The following is a 12,885-nucleotide window of genomic DNA, read 5'->3' as shown; positions in this document are numbered from 1 at the left end:
GAGCTGGCAGTATTTCAGCAGAGGAGTCTTTGGAGCTTCCATGAACCGGTTCAATAAACAGTCTTGCTGTGAAACATAGAGCTTGGTATTTAGAAGGGTTTTTGCTGGCACGGTCACAAAATCGCGGCACCTGTCCCCTGACTGATTCCACTGTGAAATGTGGAAATACAGCTCTTAGCTCCAAGAAAGCATGTAGGCTTCGATTTGCATGCAAATCACTGCCAGTCATGTGTGAACTGCAGCAGGTAATGGCTCCGCCAGATGGAATAAGCTGGTGTAGGGCCATCCTCCTTACTAAAGGCCACAGGTGGGCACATGTGCTGCAGTGCGGCTCACTCCTTTCCCCACATCACTCCCTGGGGAGTAATCATTGTCATAATGGATGTCAAGGAAAGGAAACTCCATTCCGCCCTGTCATCATCTAGTAAACAATATGCAACTAATCAGTGAAATACTGATCTAATGAAATACTGGATGTAATTAGTAAAGTGAGTGATAGATATTGAGAAGGATAACAGGGGACATGATACATTGATGGGTCAAGAAAACTCCCTAGGACTTCGACAGGGTACGGAGTGTAGGCATCTTTCAAAGGGAAGCCATTGTGGTGATTAGGGGCGTGTCTCTGGCATTGGCATGCTTGGGTTTTAATTACCTCCCCACTCTAACTCGCTGGGAGACTCTAAATGAGGGACTTAAACTTGTAAACATCAACTTTCTCTTCTATAAAGTGAAGATAGTAGATGATTGAATTTAGTCCTCTTATGAGCATATGAGGTAGGTCTGATATAAGCAGTTTAACAAATTGCCTGATACATAGTAAAGCTTAATAATAATACCCATAATATTTATTACTACTAATAAAATAGCCATCAAAGTTAGTTGAATTAAATTTACTTATCCGTGTAGCAGCTAAGGCTGCACTGTGAACACTGATTCGCAGATCTGATTTCTCCAGTACAAAGGAAGCTCTTAAGGCCTGAAAGCCATGTCCCCTCTCCTTCCTGTCACTTAGCAGGTGTTCAACAAATAGCTCTTGAATGCACATTTTCTTAACCTTCAGTAGTACTTGTATTGTATTATTTCTCTCTCTTTCCCCTCTTCCTTCTTCATATCTCTTTCTCCTCCATCATCATCATCATCATCATCATCATCATCATCATCATCGTCACCTTTTATCCTCTCTGTTCCTAGTGACAAAGAAAAGAAATTTGTCCCAGCAGGATTCATGCAGATGACATGGAAAGAAAGCAACACTGCAGATACTCCGATGTCCTTTAGGGATACCTACCAGCTTATGGATGTTTGGTATGAGTCACTGGAATCTCTAGACCTACTCTGTATCCTTTCCCAGCCCTACTTTAAGGGGTAATTTTCTGGACGTGGTCTGGCTGTTTTTGCCCCTTTATGCCTTCTGCCTCCAGATCTCTGCTCTGTGGTAGTTACTGATACACCCCTTAAGCTCCACGAGGTGGTGGCGTCCCTTCTCCTCCCTCACCTCCCCACTTTGCGCTGACCCTGATGTTGCTGGGACATTTGTAGTCTCTTACCTGTTACCCTGGAAATCCTGTACCTTTTGTTGTCTAACCTCCAGTACCCACCTCTCTCTCTGGAAGATTAGAAATCACTAGCCCATTTTTGTGTGCAGCTAGTTTTTAGGGGAGCAAAACCCAGGACACTGTCGGACACGGTTCTTTCCTTTCTGCCACCCAGGTTCCCGCTCCCTCCAGTGCTTCCTGCAGGAAGGTCAGAGGGCCGTCAGGTGCAGTGGCACATGGCCTGGCTTCACTCTCTCCTCCAATGCCTGCGGCCGGGGATCAAGCGACAGCCTTTCCCTTTTATTTTCTTCTTCTAATTTTTATTTTTTATTGTTGACACTATTACAGATGTCCCCCATTCCTCCTTTTGCCTCAAAGGCTTTGGAGTGAAAAAGAAGTCAGGAGGGATTTTTTTCCTACTGATAAACTTTGAAAACCATTATCCAGTTAATTTAAAACACTTTAAAAGTGATCCACTTACTATTCTCCTTGTATGAATATTCTGCTAATATCTAATAGAAGTGTCAAGGAACATTTTTTTTTCCTGATCTAAAGTGTAAGCTTTCCTTTTCTTAATTTCACCCCATTACTCTTACATCTCCCTGCTCATGTTAAATATTCACTCTCCGCTTGCATCCTTGCACACTTCAGCAGAGTTTCTGGAGTTGGGGAACTGGATTACATTCTTGTGTCTTTCTCTTGGTTTTGCCCCCTTTTTCCCTCTTACTTTTCTTTTTCTTTTTAAAAAAATGAATATATTTTTATTGATTTCAGAGAGAAAAGGAGAGGGGGGGAGAGAGAGAGAGAAACATCAATGGTGAGAGAGAATCTTTGATTGGCTGCTTCCTGCCTGCCCCCTACTGGGGATCGATCTGGAAACCTGGGCATGTGCCTCGACCAGGAATCGAACCGTGACCTCCTGCTCACAAGTTCAATGCTCAACCACTGAGCCGCGCCGGCTGGGCTCCCTCTTACTTTCCTTGGGGCTTTCTTCCGTTCAACTCCCACTTCCAGGAGCTACCGTGCTCAGTTCTGGTCCAGCAGCCCATCTCAAGGCTTCCTGTCATGTGCAGCCAAGGTTTGCTGGACCATCTGGTCATGCCAGGCATTGTGCCTGTTGCCTTTTGCATATGCTCTTATTTCACCCGCAGCAGCCCTGTGAGGTGGTCATCCTCATTTGCATTTTATAGGTGAAAAAATGGGATCCGATGGAAGACCTGTATTTAAACCTCAGTTCTGTCTTACTGACTCCAAATCCAGTGTTCTTTCTGCTCTACCATCCAGCAATAAGCCAGAGTTCCTCTTGGCAACCATTTTACATTATAAGCTGAGCTTTAATTTACTTTCCCTTTATTCCCCCTACCTGTATTGAGATATAGTTGACATATAACATTGAATAAGTGTAAGGTGGACGAGGTGTTGTTTGGATATACTTAATATATTGCAGAAATGATACCACCTCATCATATTACATAATTACCATTTCCTTTTTGTGGTTAGAACATTTAAGATCTGTTGTAGCAACTTTCAAGTATATGAAACAGTATGATTAACTATATCACTATATTGTGCATTAGATCTCAGGATTTAATTCATTTTATAGCTGGAAGTTTATACTCTTTGACCAACACCTCTCCTCCCCTCTCTTCTCCCTCCTCCCCCCAGTTCCTGGTAACCACCAGTCTAGTCTCCGTTTCAATGAGTTCAGCCTTTTTTGATTACATATATGTGATATCATACATATTTGTCTTTCTCTGACTTACTTCACTTAGCAGTATGTACTCAAGCTCCATCCATGTTGTTGCAAATGGCAGATGTCCTTCCTCATTGCTGAATAATACCATCTATATAATAATATCACATATGTATCTTCTTTATCTATCCATGACAACAATATAAACCACCTGATTAAAAAACGGGCAGAGGAACTGTATTGACATTTTTCTAGAGAAGACATACGAAGGATAAGCAGGTACAGGAAAAGGTGCTCAACATCAGGGAAATACAAATAAAATATCACCTCATACTTGTAAGAAAGGCTGTCATCAAGAAGATGGGAGCTCTTTCCAGCCGGCGCCGAGCACGGGTGTCTCTCGGGACAACTGGCACAAGCGCCGCAAGGCCGGGGGCAAGAGGAAGCCCTGTCACAAGAAGCGACAATGTGAGCTGGGACGCCCTGCTGCCAACCCTGAGATTGGACCCCGCCGCACACACACAGTCCGAGTGCGGGAGGCAGCAAGAAGTTCCGAGCCTTGGGGCTGGACGTGGGCACCTTCTCCTGGGGCTCGGAGCGTTGTACGCGCAACACAAGGATCATTGATGTTGTCTACAATGCGTCCAACAACGAACTGGCCCGCACCAAGACCCTCGTAAGAACTGCATCGTGCTCGTTGACAGCACCCTGTACCGACAGTGGTACGAGTCCCACTGCGCACTGCCCCTGGGCCGCAAGGAGGGGGCCGAGCGGACTCCTGAGGAGGAAGAGATTTTGAACAAAAAACGATCAAAGAAAATTCAGAAGAAATACGATGAAAGGAAAAAGAATGCCCCAATCAGCAGTCTTCTCGAGGAGCAGTTCCAGAAGGGCAAGCTTCTTGCACGCATCGCTCCAGACCAGGCCAGTGTGGCCGAGCTGATGGCCATGTGCTCGAGGGCAAGGAGCTGGAGTTCTGTTTGAGGAAAATCAGGGCCCGGAAAGGCAAATAAATCCTCTTCCCTCCTGTCTTGGCTCATGTAATAAAGGTGTTTATTCTAAAAAAAAAAAAAAAAGAAAAAAGAAAAAAAAGAAAGAAGATGAGACATAAATGTTGGCGAGGATTCAGAGAAAAGGGAACCCTTGTGCGCTGTTGGTGGGAATGTGAATTGGTGCAGTCAATTGTGGCAAACAGTGCGAAGGTACCTCAAAATTTAAAAATAAAACTACCTTATGGTCCTGCAATCCCATTTCTGGGTGTGCACTCAAAGGAACCGAAAACAGGATCTCAAAGAAATGTCTGCACGCTCACGTTGATTGCAGCATTATTCACAGTAGCCAAGATATGGAAATAGCCTGTGTGTCCGTCAATGGGTGACTTTTCATTTTAACTCCTGGGTTCCTTTTAGAAATAATGCTGTTGAAGCTTCTTAGTAGATGACAGCATAAAAATGAATATTTTTCTCCATTACCTTTCTTCTCAGTACAACCTCCCCCCACCCCACAATCCTGCTCTCAACTCTCGAATTTCCACGTTGCATTTAGGTTGTTCACTTTTGTCTAGAGATCTCACCTCTTTGGGTTTCTTTGGAAAATTTAGCAGTCTTTATCAGGGTTTGCAATGGCTTCTCATTTGTTACCATTTGTGAGTTTCATTAACAAGCTATTTGCCCCCTCCTTCAGGTCATTAATGAAGATGCTAAATGAAACTCAATCCATCAAGCCCTGTGCCACCCCACTAGCAAACTAAGTACTCAGAGGTTTATGATTATTTCTTGTTCGTGACTCTTGAGCCAGTTCCCAAATCAACTGAGAGCACTCATAGCCAAGCCAATTTCAATTAATTCTGCAAGGAGAATTTCATGAGCAAAGGCAGCACCTGCTTCTCTCAAAGTAAGATGGATCCCTTGCATTCACTTAACCTACTAAAATGGAAGTTGTGTCCAAGTGGCAATTATGGGACATTTCTCTGGTGATATGCAGCCTTTCTTGTTTTGAATTTTTATTTACCTCATATTTTCTGTGGCCAGGACTGTTTCTTAAATATGTCTGTCATTTCCATGTTTGAAAATCAGTATGAATATATATGTTCTTGTCTGCGTAATTTAGAAGATTGCTTGTTTTAATTTTGTTTCCTTCTCCACAGCTGCTGATAATTTTCTTGCATACAATTTATGCTGAAAACAATCTTCTGAGCAGGATTGTGTAATAAAAAATGCACAGGCTCTGAAGTCCGCAGGTTTCAATTCAAATGTCTGCTCCACAACTTCCTAGTGGAACAGACATTTGACTTTGGACAATTCATAACTTCTCCATGTCCACACAAACCTCCGAATAATGTCACAGTGTAATAGAATTTATAAAAATGGATACATTAGCCCGGCCAGCGTGGCTCAGTGGTTGAGCATCAACCTATGAACCAGGAGGTCACGGTTCGATTTCTGGTCAGGGTAGATGCCTGGGTTTCGGATTTCTCTCTCTCTCTCTCTCTCTCTCTCTCTCTCTCTCTCTCTCTCTTCCTCTCTCTAAGCATGTCCTTGGGTGAGGATTAAAAAAAAAGTTAAATAAAAAGAGCTTTATCCAGATTGATACACTTCGATAAATCTCAGAAGCGCAATTTGAGTGAAAAATCTAAGCAACAGAACAATATCATGATATGATACAGTTTTATAATTTAAAAAAAGATATACAGCCCAGCTGGTGTGGCTCAGTGGTTGAGCGTTGACCCATGAGCCAGGAGGTCATGGTTTGATTCCCAGTCAGGGGGCATGCAGGAGGCAGCTGATCAATGATTCTCTCATCATTGATGTTTATCTTTCTCTCCCTCTCCCTTCCTCTCTGAAAGCAATCAATCAATCAATCAATCACTCAATTCACAAAGTAGTACTATCTGTTGTTTATGAATACTTTCGTATGTATTAAAAATACAAAAGGATGTCTGGGAAAGCTATCCTACTTGGGAGAGCAAGAGAGGGGAATAAATCAGCGCAGGCTACAAAGGGGGTTTCAATAGTTTCTTTAATGCGTGATTTCTAAGCAAAAGTTCTGAAATTAAATAAAAAATAATTATGGACATCTTTTATGAAATTATGTATTTTAGAGTTTGCTTCTCAGTCATCAGAGTTGAGTCTCGTTTTCCAGGTGCCTAGTTGCAATGCTTTTCTGTTTTCAGAATCTCTTTTATTCCAAACTTCTTAAATATGAAAGAGTCGACCCTGAGGTGACCATCTAATTAAATTGATATAATCACTTTCTGGGAATGAGATTTGCCATTTAAAATCCATAATAAATATTTTGAAGAGAAAAATAGTAAGAAAACACAAATAGGGATTTGCTTTTAGCAATCTATTAAAATATTTAATTTTGAGTCAGAATGAAATAATTCCTTATGTTATCTAGTACCCTCTGAACTCTGAGATTCTTGTGGAGGAAATTACAAAGATGAAAACTAAATGGCATTTGATACAAGAGCACAATTGTGTTGTTTTGTTTGGTAGTAATATATGTTGTGTTATAAAACTGTTATGAAAATATATTGTTACACAGAAATGATAAAGCCTATAAAATTCTATTCCAATCCCTAAATGAAGTTTAAAGCTTAAGGTATTTACTGGCAGCAATAATGAGATGATAAAGACTACTTTAACTGATAAAAGCATTTATTTATGCTGAGACTTACCCTTATAACTTTTACCATTTGTTTGTGCATTTATTCAATAAACTTTTATTAAACACCTTTTATATATGAGATCTTTGCCAGGTACTGGGACTTCAGATCTTATACAATTATTGCCCTGGCTCTTAAGGAGCTAATGGAAACAGAGACATGGAAAAAAAAACAACCCAAAACAACCACCCAAACAATAAAAATATCAACAATAAGTGTTATTGACAGAGTCAGAGGCCTATGACTGCTTTTGGATGGGAGAATGTAAAGACTTAATTTAATGACTGAACAGTCCAGATACCAGCAGGAAATGGGTGGCATGCGCCAAATAGGATAACTTAAGGTCATTGAACAAAGGACCATTTCCAAAATGTGGCCAGGGAATAAAAACTATGGCACTAGTGGGTATGCACCTCCCCTGCGCTCAGAGTGAGCAGGGGGAAGAAATGGTCAATCTCTTCCCACCTCCGGATTCTTGCCAGGGCTCTCCAGTGGCTGAGTACAACTGGAAGTCACAGGTCTCCGTCACTCATAGGTGTCGGGACATGCAGTCACCTTTTTGGGAAAGAAAATAGATGGGGAAGTGTGGGCCTGGAGCCAAAACCAGTACCTGGCAGTACAGTTTTAGTTGGACTTCGATGAACAAGAAACAGCTCACAGAGAAAACTTGGCAGTGGGGGAGAAGGGTGGAGGCTGCCAGTCACAGGAGACTGTGAGCCAAGGAACAGCAGAATGAGAGAGAACCTTCTGTTTTGGGGTTTGATGTGGCTGGATTTAGGGAGTGAATTAGTGTACTGAGGGTGTGTTAGCGACATTAGGGAAGACAACCCCTCTTTTCCGTTTTGGGTGAGATGAAATATCGGGGAAAAAAAAAAAAGGTCAGGTTCCCTGAGTAATTATAAAATTTATAGACTCACAAAATTATCTTTTACAATTTTAAAATATAATATACAAGGTTAAAAAGGAAACAATTATGTTGAAATACTGTTAAGATAATATCTAAAAAATTGTGATGTAGTAAAATAGGAGCTTCTTTTATTAGTGCACTAAGTAGTTTGTTCCTGTGGTAGGTCTCTTACAATGTCAACCTGATAATGTTATGATAAGCATAGAAAAAATATCAAGATAACAATTGTAATGTTAATTTCTACTAATGACAAAGTGAAAAAGGAAATGTTCAGATTCACTTAGAAGTTAACGGAAATCCAGATGTCATTTTTCCCATCCAAGTTTAGACCTAGTGGTGGTCCATGGATCTCACATTAAAACTCCCTGTTTAAAGCTCATTTACAATATCTTTAAACAAATAAAGTGAATTTTACAATCACTAAATTCATTACTAGTAAACATGGGCTGCGTGCATACCTTATGCCAAACATTGTGCTAAGGAGATACATAGTGAGGGAAAAAATTTTCAACACTTTAAAATGTTACCTTTTTGCCCTAGCTGGTTTGACTCAGTGGATAGAGTGTAGGCCTGCGGACTGAAGGGTCCCTGTTTTGATTCTGGTCAAGAGCGCATGCCCGGGTTGCGGGCTCGATCCCCAGTGTGGGCCGAGGCAGCCAATCAATGATTCTCTCTCATCACTGATGTTTCTCTCTCTCTTTCCCTTTCCCTTCCTCTCTGAAATCAATAAAAATATATTTAAAAATAAAATGTTATCTTTTGTGACAGCATGGACGGACCTGGAGAATATCATGCAAGTGAAATAAGTCAGTCAGAGAAAGACAAATACCATATGATTTCACTTATGTGTGGAATCCAATGAACAAAAATAAACCAACAAACAAAATAGAGACAGACTTATAGATAGAGAATAGTCTTGACAGCTGTTCAGAGGGGAGAGGGGAAGGATGGCTGGGTGAAAAAGGTGAAGGGATTAAGCAAAAAAAAAAAAAAAAAAAAATCCATCCACATACACAAAACTCATAGACACAGACAACAGTATGGTGATTACCAGAGGGAAAGGGGGTGGGAGGGAGGGAGGTAGAAGAGGGTAAAGGGGGATAAATGATGATGTAAGGAGACTTGATGTTGGGTGGTGAACAGACAATACTATGATGTATTATAGGATGGCACACCTGAAATCTATATAATTTTATTAACCAACGTCATCCCAATAAATTAAATAAAAATAATTAAAAAAATTTTTGTAGAAAAATGCAATTTTCCCCACATGACTAGTCACAAAATATTAGAATGCAGTAACTGAAGATTTCATTTACTATTTCATGGAGATAATTGGTAACACCGTGATATTCACGGAATACTATACTGAGTTTAATATAATAAAAAGTCCATGACTGCTAAATTGCTACAATAAAAAAATGTAACCTCTTCTTATGACAGAGTTTTAGCCAATTATAGTCATTGTTAATTCTTACAAATGAATGCATGTCATGCCTTGTTTCAGGGAATTGATTGCAAAGATATGATCTTTTATTAAATGTTGCTACAGTTGTACTACTTTTAAAAACTTCTTGTTAAATTAGCATGTAAATAAAGACAAGTGCACATAACATGAATGTCTAGCTCAACGAATTTTCACAAACTGAACTTACCCATGTAACTAGTACCCTGATTAAGAAACAGATTACAAAAGTACCCCACAGGCTCCTTCCCAGGCAATATGCTCTATCCCAGGCGTCCGCAAACTACGGCCCGCGGGCCACATGCGGTCCGCTGAGGACATTTATCCGGCCCGCCGGGTGCCACTGCCTGTCCTGCTTAGCAGCCGACGCGTCCCGGGCCCGCAGTGCGCATAGGAATTGGTTCATAGTTTTTTTTTTAAACTATAGTCCGGCCCTCCAACGGTCTGAGGGACAGTGAACTGGCCCCCTATTTAAAAAGTTTGAGGACCCCTGCTCTATCCAAGGTCCATGCTATCCAATAACACACATTCCTTTGACCTGTTTTTTATTTTATTTTATGTCCATGGAATCACACGACGCATACTCTTTTGTACCGGTTTCTTTCACTCAACACCACGTTTGCCTCCGTATTGCTTGCTACATGTGGTTGAACATTATTGATACTCATAGCTGCTGAAATTTCATTGAGTGAATATACCACAATTTATTTGTTCATACTACACCATCTTAAATGCATTGTATCACTATGCATAGACTCATCCTCTTTTTAGCCCTATTGCTTTTCTTAACTTTCAAGTTTTCCAATATATTTTGAACTGGAGATACTTGGATGGTACGAAGGCATAAGCAGAAGGAAGGGAGTCTCCCAGGATAGGGGCACCTGACTCATTTATAACTGAGTGTGGCTCCTGAGTCACGGGACCTCCCTTGGCTTGTCATTGTTGGGATTTCGTACAGATTACGGTCCTGGTTTGTTTGTCTCTGTCTCAGTTCCCAGACTTCCTTTGAGTTCTCATGTCTCCCTTGAGCCTTTGTAGGTATTGCAATGGCCTGTGTTGAGATATTGATATGGGGACCGCTAACCAGATGCCATTTTGCACTGGCACATTCACTTCTCTTTACTTTTTACGATTCTCTTTGAAGAGGTTGCATTCTTCAGCAAGACTTAGTCTAGCTTAACATTTATGCTGTTCAGTTCTGATTTTGTCGGTTCAGAGATCTGTGCTTGTGCTTGCCAGCTCTCCCACTATCATCTCTAATCAACCCGGGGCGTCCTTCCATGCCTGGATCTGTGTAATTACATTAATAGGATGCTATCCTAGGGGATTTCATCTTGAAAGTGAAAAATCAGACTCTTGTAAGTCCCTTTTTCTCGTGAAACCACCTTCAAAGGTTTGATCATATGCATACTGTCTTAGACTTTATTGGTGTATAAAACTCTGCTCCAATGAAACTATACCACCTTCACTTTGCAGAGCAATAATTGGCTTTCTTTCAAAAATATAACCCAGTTCTTTCTAACTGATGTTAGATAAAAGGGAAGTATATTTAGAAAAATGTATTTATCGGTAAAAAGTAGGGAGGTGCAGGTAATGTTGAGTTTGAACATATGGCATGCAGCTTATTAAAAGCGAGCTTTTCACCAAATCCTTTAACCATGTTTCAGACGGCAAGATTTCAGGTTAGACCACCAGAACTACAGGATTAGAATGTCTATGGGTGGGAACTGGGAATCTGAATTGTGAATGACCCACCTAGCCCACGAGTTTCTGTCTAGTCCACAATTGGAACTTCATTTCATAGTTAAGAGTTCCTTTGGAGTGAGTTTTATCATATGCAAAAATAGAAATGGAATATTTTTCTTCTTTTAAAATTAAAAAATATTTTCAATTACAATTGACATTAAGCATTTTGTGTTAGTGTCAGGTGTACAGCATAGTGGTCAGACAATTATATTTTTTACAAAGTGATCCCCTGATAATTCTAGTAACCACTTGGCACCATACATAATTATTACAATATTATTGACTGCATTCCCTATGCTATACTTTACATCCTGAGTGTTTTTATTCTTAATTCAGGCAACATAACTGAAACTCTACAACTTTTTTATCCTCACCTGAGGATATGTTTTACTGATTTTAAAGAGAGAAAAAAGGATAGAGAGAGAGAGAGAGAAAGAGAGCAACAGAGAGAGAGAGAGAGAGAGAGAGAGAGAGAGAGAGAGAGAGAGAGAGAGGTATAAGACAAAGGTTGACTGCTTGCCTCCTGTTTGTGCCCCCACCAGGGATCGAACCCAAACCCCAGGTATGTGCCCTGACCGGGAATCCCACCAGCAACCTTTTGGTGCGTAGAACAATGCTCCAAACAACTGAGCCACAATGAGCAGGGCGAAGCTCTGCATTTTCATTCTGTAATAAAGTAACCTATTTTCCTACGGAGCAGACTTACTGAAGAGTTTCAAGAATTAGGAATAGTAAGAGAGGACTTTATTCCATTAGGGGAAGTATTTATTACAAAGTCCATGCATTTTAAACTGGAAGAGAAGGGCAGCTAGTAGCATTTTTGTTTTTTTTTCACACTTAAACTTCCATATTTATCATAATTATTTATGATTTCCTTAGAGTTCTTTTCTAGCTGAAAATGGAATGTAATTTGGAAGAGTGTGTGCTGGTGAAAGGTAAGGAAGAGAACAAAACTAGATGTAGTGCCAGCTGGTGTGGCTCAGTATTTTAGCATTGACCCATGAACCAGGAGGTCATAGCGGGATTCCTGGTCAGGGCACATGCCCAGTTGCAGGCTCCATCCCCAGTAGGAGGCGTGCAGCTGATAAATGATTCTCTGTCATCATTGATGTTTCTATCTCTCTCTCCCTCTCCCATCCCTCTCTGAAATCAATAAAAACATTTTTAAAAACAACAACTAGATGTAGTAAGCAGGGAATTGAGGAGTGATCCATTTTGAAGCATCATAAATAAGAGAAACGTTTCATTCAAGATATTTGTAGCTACATTGTTTGGGGGAAAATAACTTTGTAATATCAAAGCAAAAATTGGTTTGCAAAGGATGGTCCAGAGTAATAATAAAAATCAAGTTGAAATTATCTTCAGGGTCATCTGGTGAAGATGTTTTTACTTGCCTTATTACAGTTCTGGAAAAAAACAACGCCTGCCTAATAGCTTCTATTGAGGCCTAGATCTAAAGAAAGAGAAGGAAAAAAAAAGGCTAACTAGAAGAAAAATAATGTATTTATGCAAAAGCAATGTGACTCTGCTGCTTTTCTTTATACAAGATTAAAGGGTGTCATATGCCAGTGACCTACTTTGGGAAATTAAGTAAAACGGATGCAGAGATAGATGTGCTTTGAGGCCTGTGGTGGGACTCAGCTGGATTTCTGCCAGTTTTTGATACCACATTTTAGAAGCAGAATTTCTTCAGAAACCCAGGGAAGAAATACCCCAGTGACTGTGCATGACGCTTTTGGACACTTAAAAAAAGATGACTGAGAGTTTGCTGACAGTATTTTTAATTTCCATCTATGAAACACAGAATTAATAGAGATATAGTGGTAATAACTATTAAATAGGACCTCGGTGCTAGCTACCGGAATAAGT

General features: G+C 40.5%; 1 pseudogene across 1 annotated transcript; it reads left to right on the top strand.

The window, feature by feature from the left end:
- The first annotated feature begins 227 nt into the window (after nt 1-227).
- On the top strand, nt 228-4,244 carry LOC308236021 (small ribosomal subunit protein eS8-like; annotated as a pseudogene). Its single transcript has 2 exons — nt 228-245; nt 3,573-4,244. The product of its transcript is annotated as a small ribosomal subunit protein eS8-like (transcript).
- Nucleotides 4,245-12,885: the final 8,641 nt, after the last annotated feature.

Source organism: Plecotus auritus (assembly GCF_963455305.1).
Source record: "Plecotus auritus genome assembly, chromosome: 10".
Taxonomy (NCBI): Eukaryota; Metazoa; Chordata; class Mammalia; order Chiroptera; family Vespertilionidae; genus Plecotus; species Plecotus auritus.
The sequence above is the reverse complement of the archived record's forward strand: the minus strand, read 5'-3'. Positions and strand labels throughout refer to the sequence as shown.